The following is a 12,396-nucleotide window of genomic DNA, read 5'->3' as shown; positions in this document are numbered from 1 at the left end:
ATCTGTATCACATTCATTTCTAAACCAAGTCTGAAGCCACACAATGCCTACAGCTTGTAAACATCACCATCATGTGTCTTTGAAGAACTACAGTGCCAGTATCTGCAACCATTTATGCAACGTGATTCACAGATTTTTCTGTGTTTTGTGTATGTTGGCATATCTTGAGGGCATGCTCAGTCTAGTGTGGTGCCTGCTTTTCATTAAATGGGAAGACTTTAAAAAAAAATAAATATAGCTTTTCATCAGAGCCCTGAGGCATCCATTCATCACCTTATCTTGTCCCAACCAATTTTTGAACAGAGACATATAATAAAGGAGTTCTCATTTTGCCAATTGCATAAAGGGTTTAGGGATGGTGAATTAACAGAAGCAAAATCTGATATACATACTTCCACCTTTTTTTTTTAACGTACTAGCAATGTTGCCCATTTCATTCTCTCCATCCTGCACAGTGATTGGACTCAATTAATTCAGTGCTCAAGATTCTCACTGGAAACTAAAATATCATTATAGAGGTAGCAGAAAAAGGGAATCTTTGCTAGATGTCTAACCCACCTGAAGAAAACTAGAATTGCCATTTCCATAAATAAGATGGAGCTGAAGAACAGCTCTAGAAAGCTCCAGGAACATAGAAGGCAGTAAATTCTGCTCCAGTTATATCAAACAGTGAATAAAGTATCAGTCAGAGACACGTACTGCTGAAACCAAGTAAGGTTATGCTGTTAAAGCAGCAACCCAACATAAGTGACCAGGCTGAGATGCAAGGAAAATCATGCAGGACAACTCCACCAGAAAGGTAACAGTGGGGAGGGCTGTAGTGAAGATGGGGAAGGAGGAAAAGCAGACACTGGCCTCAGAAGTGCAGGGCAGTCTTAAATGGGGTAAACTGAAGAAATGGAAAGGGAAATGGAAAAGTCACAATGAGCATATGTGAACACAAAAAAAAAATATTAAGAGAGCAAATCAGAGGTGGAAACAACAGAAACCTGGCAAGGAGAAATACTGAGCTAGGACATCAGAAGATGATGGACAAAAGGGTAACTTGAGAAAACTGAGGAAGGAAGGGAAGAACACTGAAGAGGAGGTAAAGCCAGGAGAAGAAATAGAAAAGGTCAGTCTTGCCACAGCCTACACAAACAGAAATGGCTAGTGAGAAGAACCAGAAGTATCAGACCTGAAGTACAACATAAAAAAGAAATCTAAAGAACTATACTAAAAAAAAAAGCAGGAAGAGCAAGCACATTGTCTTCAGCACCACGTCCATGTTATGCCCCTTGGTAAGTCAGGGTTCCAAATACTGGCAAATTCAGCAACTCCTCATGTTGTTTTTCCCTGTCGTCCCACTTACACAGCCTCATCTCCCCTCCCTGCAGCAGGGCAATCGTCCCACACTAGTCACAGCTCCTGTCATCCTCTGCTGGGCAACTCCACTGGGAACTCTGCCACCAAAAAGCCAATGTCAGTTGATTTATGCTGTTTTTGTAAATCCTGCTGTACTTCCATGTTTACCACTACACACTACACCACTCATCACTTGTACACTTAGGGTAATGAGAACCCTAGTGACTCAAAATACTTGCAAACTGAGGTTTCCTGTCATAAGAGTCATCAGTTTGGGCCTGCCTGAAGATTGCCATAAAAAAATCCAGGGGAGAGGTTATTTTTGTTTCAGGTTTGTTTGGCTTCCTTCAGGAAAAAAAAATTCTACAGGCCACTTCTTATGCATGAGGTTGCTTCAGCAGAATCGCTGCGTTTCAGCTCAAGCTCTGATCTCACTATCTCCTCCAACTTAAAACACTCTTACAGACTATTTTTGTAACTCTCACCATCCTAACCAAAACACGACATCACTCTTTCTATAGGTGTAAAAACGCGGTCTCTTTACCACTCACAGTATTGAATTACTTCATTAGTCAGACAGAAAGAAACTCTCTGAGTTTGAGAAGCAGGAAGAGTAGGGCTCGAAGCTGGGGTTCAGTATATTGCACCAACAGTACGTTGGTTTGTCATTAAATTGCCTCCTCATGCATCTCTCGAATGTCTTTCTCTGGTTGGGGATTTTCTGTTTATTTTGCTCTAATCTCAGTTCTGCTACTCCATTTTGCTTGTGATTCACCACAGATGTTCTCTTTCCTAAAAAAATGTTCACATGCTCATCTTTTTTTTTTCCCTCTTGTAAGCTTGTGCCTGTCTTCCCCCACCCATTTGCTCTTTCTCCTAGGTATCTCATTCATCACTTTTTAGCTTTTTTCCAGCTGTTTTACCTTCTACCCATCACCATTTTCAAAACACTTCCCCCTCACTTTTTTCCATCCAGCTGTCATTTCCCTCATCCTATGGAGAAGTCTTGTTTCTTCATCTGCCACCTTCCACCACTCTCCATTTCATTTTCCAACATCCTGCAGCCCAGTCCTCCCAGCCAGGATTGAGCCATGCCTCTAGCAGGGACTGCAAAGTGCAGGCAGGGGAAGATGAACCAAAGTAGGCAGCAAACACAGCCCTGCCCCATGTCCCCCAGGTCAGAACTGGGCTGGTGCCACCACCAGCTGGTAGGGTCCACTCCCTCTTCTGAAACAGGGGAGCAGCCGCCTGGCTGCAAAGGTACCCAAGCTTGGGAGCCCTTGCTACCTTTGCTGTCTTAGGAGAGCACAGGATCTACCTCCTGCACTACTCTTGCCACACGGTAGATCCCTCCTCGTTTCTCCTCCCTTGCCCTAGCAGAAGGAACATCTACAGCGTTAGCCCTGCTCTGAGCAAGGCCAGTTTGATCTATGCTGCCGCCTCTGCCAAAACCTCCAGCTATAATACCTGCTGGGTGTTACCAGAGAGACAACACACCATGGAGGCAAAAGGCCTGGGAGGGGAGAGCAGCAGGAGCTCAAAGCGGTCTTTCATGGGGACGCAGCCTGCGCACCAGCCTCTGCTTCCCACTCCTCCGCTTCCAGGCAGGGGGGAGCGAGAGCCTAAAGAGATCCTCCCTCCTGTAGGCAGCTAGTGGAAACCACTGCAAATTGTTTTATTGTCCCAGCGTCTCTCCTCCTTCTGCAAGGCTGGGTAAGGAAAGGAGAAAGATCTCAGCTTTTTCTGGTGAAGCGAAGCAGTGTGATACCTGGCTTCAGAGCAAAAGCAAAGTCCTCCGGGAAGCAGGACAATGGGCCACACGCAAATCAAGGTACCATCTTAAACAGGCACGTCAAACAACCCCCTGCATGTCAAAATCTTCCTAAACAAAAGAAGAATACGTGTGGAGGCTGTTGGATGTATAATCCTACCTTTACAGATAAAAGTAACTTGCCCTGAAAGAATAAAGACCCAAGCCACATACCAAGTTGATCAACCTCAGACTGCAAATGGTTTGGTCCCTACAAAACCAGGCTGCCTCATTTAAACCATAAGAGACAGCTTAATATTTAACAGTGATTTTTTAAGACGATCTGGCTAGTGTTAGAGTTCCTTTTATTGCTCAGAAGCAATTAAGGAACAGCATTTACAGGCTCTGTAAAGCTGTGCTCAGTGACTGAAAGGCTGGTTGGAGTGATTACAGCCAGAGCAAATCACAATTGCTTTTAAAAAAATTTAAGGATCCCACCTCATGCTCAAATAGTCCTGGGGAAGGTCTCAAAAAGCACTTGCAAAGGGCACACCACACACAAAGTGCTATGAGCTAGACATTGAAAACTTGTTTCCACTCTCACACAAAGCCAATGTAAACCAAGAGGAGCCATTTAGTGAAGCAACACCGAGATAGAACTGATCCAAGCGTCTGAAGAAGCACAGCCCTGGGAAAGGAGTTTCCCCCTCACTTGGGCTGGCTTACGATCAATGAATGTCATTATGTTCTTGCTGCTGACTTGCGACTTCAGAGACTCTCATCTCAAAGTTTCATGAACAAAAATTACCCTCTCTGTAATAAAGCCTTCCTAGGGCAGGCTATCACTTATTTAGATGCTAAGCCAATCTTAGCTAGCGTGCTAATACCAGTAGCTCCCTATTGGCATCCAAGCTGACCTTTCCTATGTTCCAGCACAATAGCTCTCACCATACCTTGATACAACAGCACTGCCTGCTTGATTTCAACTCTCACAGGTTACTGCTGGCTGTTTTGTTTTCAGGTCTGGAGACTGACTCCTTGTTATAAAACTAAGAAAATATCATTAAAAATGCTTTGTCACTGACAAATGGAGCTGTAGCCGCACTGTAATAAGCCAAACGGAAGAAGTTCAGTCCGTGATTCCCAGTAAAATTCTCAGTGAAATGGAGCAAGAAATGCCACCGCCTCCTCACAGAGCTGCGGAGCACAGATTCTTTCAAAATCTCAGGACCCATCAGGAAAAAATAAAATCTGAACCCTCACAGTAATGGGCTGTTCAGCCTGTTCATTCCGTACAAAAGTGATTCTTTTGGGGGACAAATATTCCACATATACAACAGCCAGGGACTTGTTTTTCCTGGTGCTCTGGAGATTCCTGCAGAACTGGAAGAGACTGGCAGAAAAATCAGAAAATATTTATACTAGCTTCCTGCTAAATACAAAACTGAAACACCTGGCATTCTTTTGGTTTTAACTTGCCAGTGTAATATAGTGATACCTTGAGATCAACCGAACACAGCTGGCACGGTTTTCCAAAATGGAATACTTCAACTCCACCATCTCCACAGGAGGTATCCTATTGCATGTTTTGGGTTGTGTTACACACAAAATATAATGATGCAATCTGCCTTTTGACTTCAAACATTCAGCTTGGTTTACATTTGCACAGTACCATCCACTTGCAGCAAATAGTTTGGGGCAGTTGGGAAGAGAACATTATGTTCAGGATAAGAGCCTAACAGATAAAGTTTGAGAAGGTGTCAAGTCCCCTTGGGTTTTGGTGGGTTTTCTTCCCTGTGTTAGAAAGGAGATAAAAATAAACACATGATGAATATTTCCAGTGCAGTGGCCATTGCCAAGTTTGAAAAGAAGGATCATCAGGCTGTGTGCACTGATGCAGCTCTGCGCTGCAGAAAACTCTCACTGATTTATGTGGAAGCAGAGTTTAGACAACACAAAGTATAATGCCACACTAAATGCCTGCCAATGCATGAATACTAGACAATCTCCCTTGTTTCTCCAATCTTCACAGTCCAAATCTGTGCTCCGGACTTCACTGGAAGTGAACCCTACACCCTTACTCCCACACTGCCATTCTGGGACAGACTAACTCCTGACATCTTTTATTACCATGTTCCTCTAAAAAATGAAAATGATACACAAGGGACACAGCTGAAGTAAAGCCCTATGTCAAGGAAGATCATTCCTGTATTGTGAAGTCTAAGGTTTTGTGGAAATCTCAGTTTAACTCAACCTAATGTTACAATATTCCTATCATTATAGCTTTTATCAAGCTACACAAAATCAAAATAGTCAAAAATAATCCAGAAAGATCAAGAAATCAACAAGAAAAATCTGACAAAATTAACAATCATACTTTAATTTAAATATGACTTCTGTGAAACAAGTATTAATCTTGGACCAAATTCTGACCCATTACACCAGAGGAAATCAACTTAGGCTCATTACAATGGGACATTAGTAGGAACAAAATTTACTTTCTATGCTTCTTTAATCAAAAGACACAAACTTTGATAAAAGATTTAGTAAGTAACTAAACAGATTATTTAAGCTCTCAACCTGTGAACGGTCTATGTATACACTTAGATTTACACACTTAAATAATCCAATTCCTAGCAGCAGGAGTGTGCGCGCTTCAGGGCATACCTTGAATGTTACGGTATTTTGGTTATAGCATTACAAGCCAAAACCGAAGTAATCTATGCCACTGTACAATTGTCCTAGTTTTGGCTGGGATAGAGTTAATTTTCTTCCTAGTAGCTGGTATAGTGCTGCGTTTTGGATTTAGTATGAGAATAATGTTGATAACACACTGATGTTTTGGTTGTTGCTGAGCACTGCTTACACTAGAGTCAAGGACTTTTCAGCTTCTCATGCTTTGCCAACTGAGGAGGCCGGAGATACACAAGAAGCTGGGAGGGGGCACAGCCAGGACAGCTGACCCAAACTGGCCACCGGGATATTCCATACCATATGATGTCACGCTCGGTATAGAAACTAGGGGAAAGCTGGCTGGGGGGCCACTGCTCAGGAACTGGCTGGGCATTGGTTGGCAAGTGGTGAGCAATTGCATTGTGCATCACTTATTTTGTATGTTCTTTTATCATTATTATTATTTTCCCTTCCTTTTCTGTCCTATTAAACTGTCTTTATTGCAACCCATTAATCTCCCTCTTGTTTTTTCTTTTCCGATTCTCTCCCCTGTCCCATTGGGAGGGGGGAGTGAGCAAACGGCTGTGTGGTGTTTAGCTGCTTGCCAGGTTAAACCATGACAGCAACGCAGCTGTATCTACTGGTTGAGAATTACTGTAATCAATGGAAACAGAAACCCAGATCTCCAATAATATCACACATTTGCTCAAAGAAACTTACCTAGAGATAGATAAAATTGTTGTTTTCTACTCAGAAACACAGGACAAATGGGGAAGGGGACAAATCCTGGATGTTAACTACATTCAGTCACCCAAGTACGACACTTCTCTACTAGTAGTCTGCTAGAAATGTAACCAAGTCAGGTTACCAGTAATGGCAAGCACAGATCAGCTCTTCAAGTAATAATCAAAATATTTACTTACAACTCTGATGGGGGGGTGGGGGGGGAAGAGCTGGTAGGGGAAAAGAAGAGATGGGGAGAGAGCTTGTATGTGTGTGTATAAGGAATGTGGGCTCAATATACAACAGCACTAAATATTTTTTCTTCCAACCAAGTTGCTACAAAAGAGTCGTGATTAACATTTCATTGCAAAAGATGCACCACTATACTAAAGGCCTTAAAAATCTACATTTAAATGGAATACAAAAAAAAGTGTTATACAAAAGCATCCTCTAGGCATTTCCTTTTAAAAGCAGTAGGTTAAAGGTTTGATTTATATAGACTTTAAAGAGGTTATATATTGCCTTTGTCACATCACAGTTTAACTGTGTAGTTTCACCTCAGCTTCACATTTATGAACTGGATGAAGACAATACCATTTCTGAAGTGCAAATCCAGATTTTTTTATTTTTTTATCTGTTAAAAATTCTCTTTGGTACATATAAATGCTAACATCTAGCCTTTGAGGTGTTCCCTTTTTTTTTTTTACCTATTTCCCTGAAAAACTAACATATGCTACAGGTTTTAATTTTATTTTACAGTAAACAACACATGAAAGTGCTTGCTGGAATATTTATTAGATTCATGTGTTACTCTTTGTTACATGATTTGCAAAGAAGAAAAAAAATATACTCACAGTTACACAAAAGAGCATGGTTGGTGCACCATAACTGCCAATATGGACTGGTTGATCTTTACTGGACCCTATGCCACAAATGAAAAATCTTTGGCTTTACTACATTTCAGCGTGTTACGTGTTGGCACAAGCTACGCTGTTTGAGTTACCTAAGCTCTGCTGCGCATCACCTATAGACTAATAATTCTTGCTCCGTGCAAAACCCAGCTAAGCTAAATGCAAGCACTAAAGATAAAATTCAACACTTTCTAATCAGTTGTTCCGTAGCAAAACATGGCACAGTGGGGGCTCACACGGCAGCCAGCCTCCACGGGATGCCAAAGCTTTCAAACTGGGGGCCCATCTTCTCATCTAACCCCCAGTGTTTACACAAGGAACTGGTGAGAGATATTAAGCAAAGACACCAAGCCACAAGAGAGCGGCCAACACTTAATAAATGCAAAACACATCACAACCTAAATATGTTAGCCTAAATGTTGAATGACTCCCAATTATTTATAATCGGCAGTCATTAAGAGTCATGCTTTTCCCCACTGATTCCTTCAGTGGAGAGGAGGCAACCGTGAAAAATGGGTTAGCATCCTTTCTGTGGGCCAGTTGCTCCTGTTCTCCTAAGGACTCAGCCCGTTAGGGAGGTACTGACCTCAATACACTGTGGATCAGGCCCTAAACTCCACAGAAGTCTCCAGCTTCCAAGGAGGTTATGCTCAACCTTGCTTTATAGGCAGGAGGGAGAAGACATGGGCAGCCTCACACTATACCCTCTTTCCCAGAAGACTTTTAAGCTTCCCACAAAGTGCAGTCAGAGGTTAAATACTGCATAACCACCAGCCTACCTCCCACAGACTTGCAAAGTGGTGGCCACGTTCTGCAGAAAGCAAGGGAGGGAGGAATAATGCATTTATGGAGGAGTAATGCATTTATGTGTAAACACAAATGCGTGGCAGGTGTGCCCAGCACTGATGTGCCACTGCAGCACACATGTGCACCTGCAGATTGCCTGCACCCACCCTTGACACAGAACCTGTCTGCATAAATGCTGCACAGGTGGGTCCCCCAGGAAGGCAATGGTGATCTGATACAAAAAAGAGCATTTTTAAAGCATTTTTCAGCATTCAGAAAAAAACGTATTGCAACCCTCTTACGTATCCTACCTCACATCAGACCTTTGTTATCTTTAGTGAAGCCCACTGCTTTTCTGCTGGGAGTCCTACCCAGACCGAATGTAGTTTATATGTAATGGCTACAAATTAAAACAGCTCCAGGAGTCATCAACCGAATTCTCTCCCCCATCATCCTCCCTCAACAAAATAAAACTTCTAACCAAAAGTTCAGTGATGCCAACTGGTATACACCTTTCCTTGATGGTGTTGAAGATCCTAAAAGAGAGATACTTAACAAGCTGTTTGTGAAACATTAGAGAGCCACTCTGCAACATTTTGTAAATAGATGATCCGGAAAGTTGTACGGCGTTGCTGAAAAACACCTTTTGTGTTTCCAGCTGCTTACCACAAGCTCATAATCACAACACTTCTAAAACTCCGGGAATCTGCACCATAGGATGCTCGATGACATAGCGTGTAACTCTTGCATTGATGCAGTAGTAGCAGCTCTCAGACAAAACTCTGGCGTGTACTCCCTGAGAAGTAAATATTGACTTAACAGCAACTCCCAGAGCATATGAAAAAGCCATATGAACGATCACTTCCACCAGTGCAGACACAGGCGTTCAGAATGACACCTGCCACTTTATTCTAGCTCGCTCAGTGTTGTAAATCACGAGAGAGAAATCTCCTCTTACATCTGCGATGAAAAGAAGCCAAGAGATCCTCCTCTAATTTCATCCAACCTATAACTCTGTTCTTAAACGGGCATTTTACATACAACATCCCAGGCCCACCAACAGACATACATATAAATGATTCCACGGTAGCAGCCTGTGGAAGTAACACCCATCAGCATCCAAAGACAATTTTACATTATGTGGATCTGGGATTTTTAGGTCAGGTCCTTATCTTCAAGCAATCACTGTTTCAAGTTAATTTTTCAGTAAAAGGCTGGACTAGTGATAGTTTGGAAAGCACAACGCCATGGAATTTCCTCCACCCAGCCTAGCAGGTTTCAGGCAAGGAACAAAAGGGACTTCTCAAGGAAGAGGAATGGACTCTACCAGTTAGGGAGACAGCAAGGAATTAAAATAACATAAGCAATTGCTATACAACCCCACAAGGTGACCTGTGTCACCTCAGCTCAGTGACCCTGACGTTACCCAACCCACTTCCCAGCCTCCCCTTCACACTGCCCTCAACAGATCCGCTCCACTGTAGGTCTCCCTTATTCTGTCAGGAGAGCATCTCTCTTTGCTCTGCATGGGAGAACCTTCCTGCTAAGTGTCTCTATGGACAATAAATAGCCTAACAGATTATTTTTTACTCTGAAATGTGCCATAAGATGTCCTCGTCACTTCAGGCCTCACAGGAATCCTCAGAGCATTCCAGCCCACAACAAGCACTATAAAATGCAAATAACTAGCATCATCAGACTTAGTACCCAGTTGGAAAGGTTTATTGCCAAGCTGCCGGCAATTCTTGACATAAAATTAGGCCCGTAGATAATGAAGCTAGATTGCTACCTACTAGCACAGTCTTTTGAGAGCATGACTTCATGGTCCTGCATTAAGTAACCCAAGCAGAAGGATGCAGTGGTAAACTGGAGCATGTGTAGGTGCACCCAGTATGTGCTTGTTTGCAGGTTCCAGTGAGGAATTTGCATGTGCATCCATAAGAGAAAGGGTCTGCCTCCACAAACAGATGTTTCCCAGTGCTACCACCATGAACAAAGACAAGAAAGTCTAGTCTGCAGTGCTTACAGATTCACAGCCATCTCATCTGCCCAAACGGTGAATTTACAGTAGTGGTCTCCAAAGTGTGAAACTCTCAGGTATTTCCTTCTGACATGAACAGCTATCTAACAGAGGTAAGGACAAGACCTCAAATCCCATCTGAACTGTAGCGCAGCCAAGAGCTGAACATCCATCTGCAGAGATAAAATACCAGCATATAAACAAGCTGCGATGGCTTGTTTCTTGAAACCCAGCAAGAAGGCAGTCTAATAAGGGAGTCACTTACACATCCTTAATTATGCTGGCTCCACAACAAGTTTAACTATCATCTAGGCAATTCCAAAAACATGGCAATTGCAAAATAATTTATAACTCAACCATAACTGCTTATCGTGAGTAATGTACATTGCATGCTATTTTCAGATGATAGCAACACAGCGAGGGGTAGCACCCTGATTTGGCAAAGGTCCCTAATGACTGTCTTTCATTAACCCCAGAAAGAAGAGAGAGAAAGCCATCATCATCACCACCACCACCACTCATCTACTTCTGGCATCCCACAGCTAAAGGGAACATAGGGATACTCATCCTGATATAACATGTTACAAAATAGTATTCCCCAGAGGACACAGGCAAGCTTACGTAAGTGGCAGTGAAACTGGGCAACCTTCCAGTGAATTTATCCAACTGCCTGCAGTCTCCCATTTCAAGGTAGCTGAAATGCTGAGCACTGAATAAAGTCATTTGATCCACATCCCATGCATTTTAATAAAGAATGGGAAAGAATAGACACCTATTAGTGTTTGCTAATTTTTATTTCCTAAAACACTGAAATGTAAAATATCTTCCTCCTTTCCCCTGCCTTCACAGTCCCTTTTAGTTTTAGGTCACTCACAGGCATCTCCAGCACTGAAACAAAAAGAAATATGTGTTTATGAATAGAAGCCTTCTGAGTGTTTTTAAAAAATAAAAATGTTGTACCAGATACGAATTTAAAAAAAAAAAAAGTAAAACAAAAAAAAAAGTTTAACGAAAGCACTGTAAACTCTAAGTGGAATCTCCTTTTCCCTTTCCAGCTCCTTCCCTCTCTCTTTTAACTCCATTCCTTGAAATAAACTGGGATCACTGGGATCATGTGGTAGTAGTCACATGAGCCAACTTCACACTCTTTGCTGACCTCTTAAGAGAAAGTTTAGACTGGATGGACCTATCTAGTAGAAGGGAACAGATGAAGGAGCAATGCTACCGTGTTGTTTGCGATATCTGCACATTTTTATTTTTATGTCTCACTTCTCAGGTTGGAAATTGATTCTGCCTGACCTCCAGAATGAGTGAAAGAAACGTCTACAACCTGAAGGGACGGAAAGCTGGGAAACAGATTTTCAGTGAGATCACTTCATAACTCTTCATAGCTTATGTTTACTTAACATCCACCTAACTTCAAGGACCCTTTACGTTTTGAAGAAGAACTAACTGTTGCTAAGTTCTGAACGCTCTCCCTTTCAGTTACAGTTTGACAGCCTGAGATGTACACGCTGCTGCCCTCTGCAACTCCTCCACCAGAACCAAGAAAAAGCAATTTCACTGCTCTCTTTATTGCTATAACAAAATATAAGCCCAACAAAATACAGCATTTTCCTTAGATTTCCCTGAATTTCTCATTGTTTAGGTATCTTCCATGTTAAAATAAATTTAATCCTGCAAGAGAGGGGACTCTCACAACCAGACTGCCAAGGATTTGGTTTCCACAGCAGCCAAGATTCCTGGACATCCAGAAGCATCTGTACAAGGCAATACTGCATACAGCCAGACCACGCCTGAGACCTGCGGATACCAGGGGTGCCCGTCACACCCCACCGAGCACATGCTCAAGGCAACCCCACTTACACAGGGGCCCGGCCAGTAGGTCTGACTTATCTGGGATGGCAGAAAACCAGCAGTCAACACCGTGCCCACGTCCTGCTCTGTTCTTGCATTGGGCTGAGGTTCTGCCGTCACTTCCCAAAGAGCCTACACAGCTCAGAGGGTAAGCGATGTAAATCCAACACAGTACGCCTGGCCAAGTGCAAACACAAAAGCAGCAGCCTAAATTATGTTCAGACACTCAAACAAAAAACTCCTGTTGCTCTCCCTTTGTGTCTAACGTTTACTTCTAAAGGTAACGTTTTTCCCCATAATTAAGGAGTCTGAAATACAATGTTTTTCTGAGA

The 12,396-nt window shown here is 42.6% G+C and overlaps 1 protein-coding gene across 4 annotated transcripts in view; it reads right to left on the bottom strand.

Moving 5' to 3' along the window:
• Positions 1 to 12,396, bottom strand: part of GLI3 (GLI family zinc finger 3) — a 211,004-nt gene that overhangs the window by 168,761 nt on the left and 29,847 nt on the right. The window contains exon 1 of one of the 4 annotated variants that reach the window (XM_087766909.1): positions 7,345 to 7,414. The exons of the other annotated variants lie outside the window; for them this stretch is intronic. The gene's annotated coding sequence lies outside the window, so the exon portion shown is untranslated. Of the gene's footprint in view, positions 1 to 7,344; positions 7,415 to 12,396 lie in introns of those variants that run through there. 4 annotated transcript variants of the gene reach the window in all.

The sequence above is a fragment of the Nipponia nippon genome, unplaced genomic scaffold, assembly GCF_047370975.1.
Source record: "Nipponia nippon isolate SJK-2023a ecotype South Korea unplaced genomic scaffold, ASM4737097v1 scaffold_1, whole genome shotgun sequence".
Lineage (NCBI taxonomy): Eukaryota > Metazoa > Chordata > Aves > Pelecaniformes > Threskiornithidae > Nipponia > Nipponia nippon.
The sequence above is the reverse complement of the archived record's forward strand: the minus strand, read 5'-3'. Positions and strand labels throughout refer to the sequence as shown.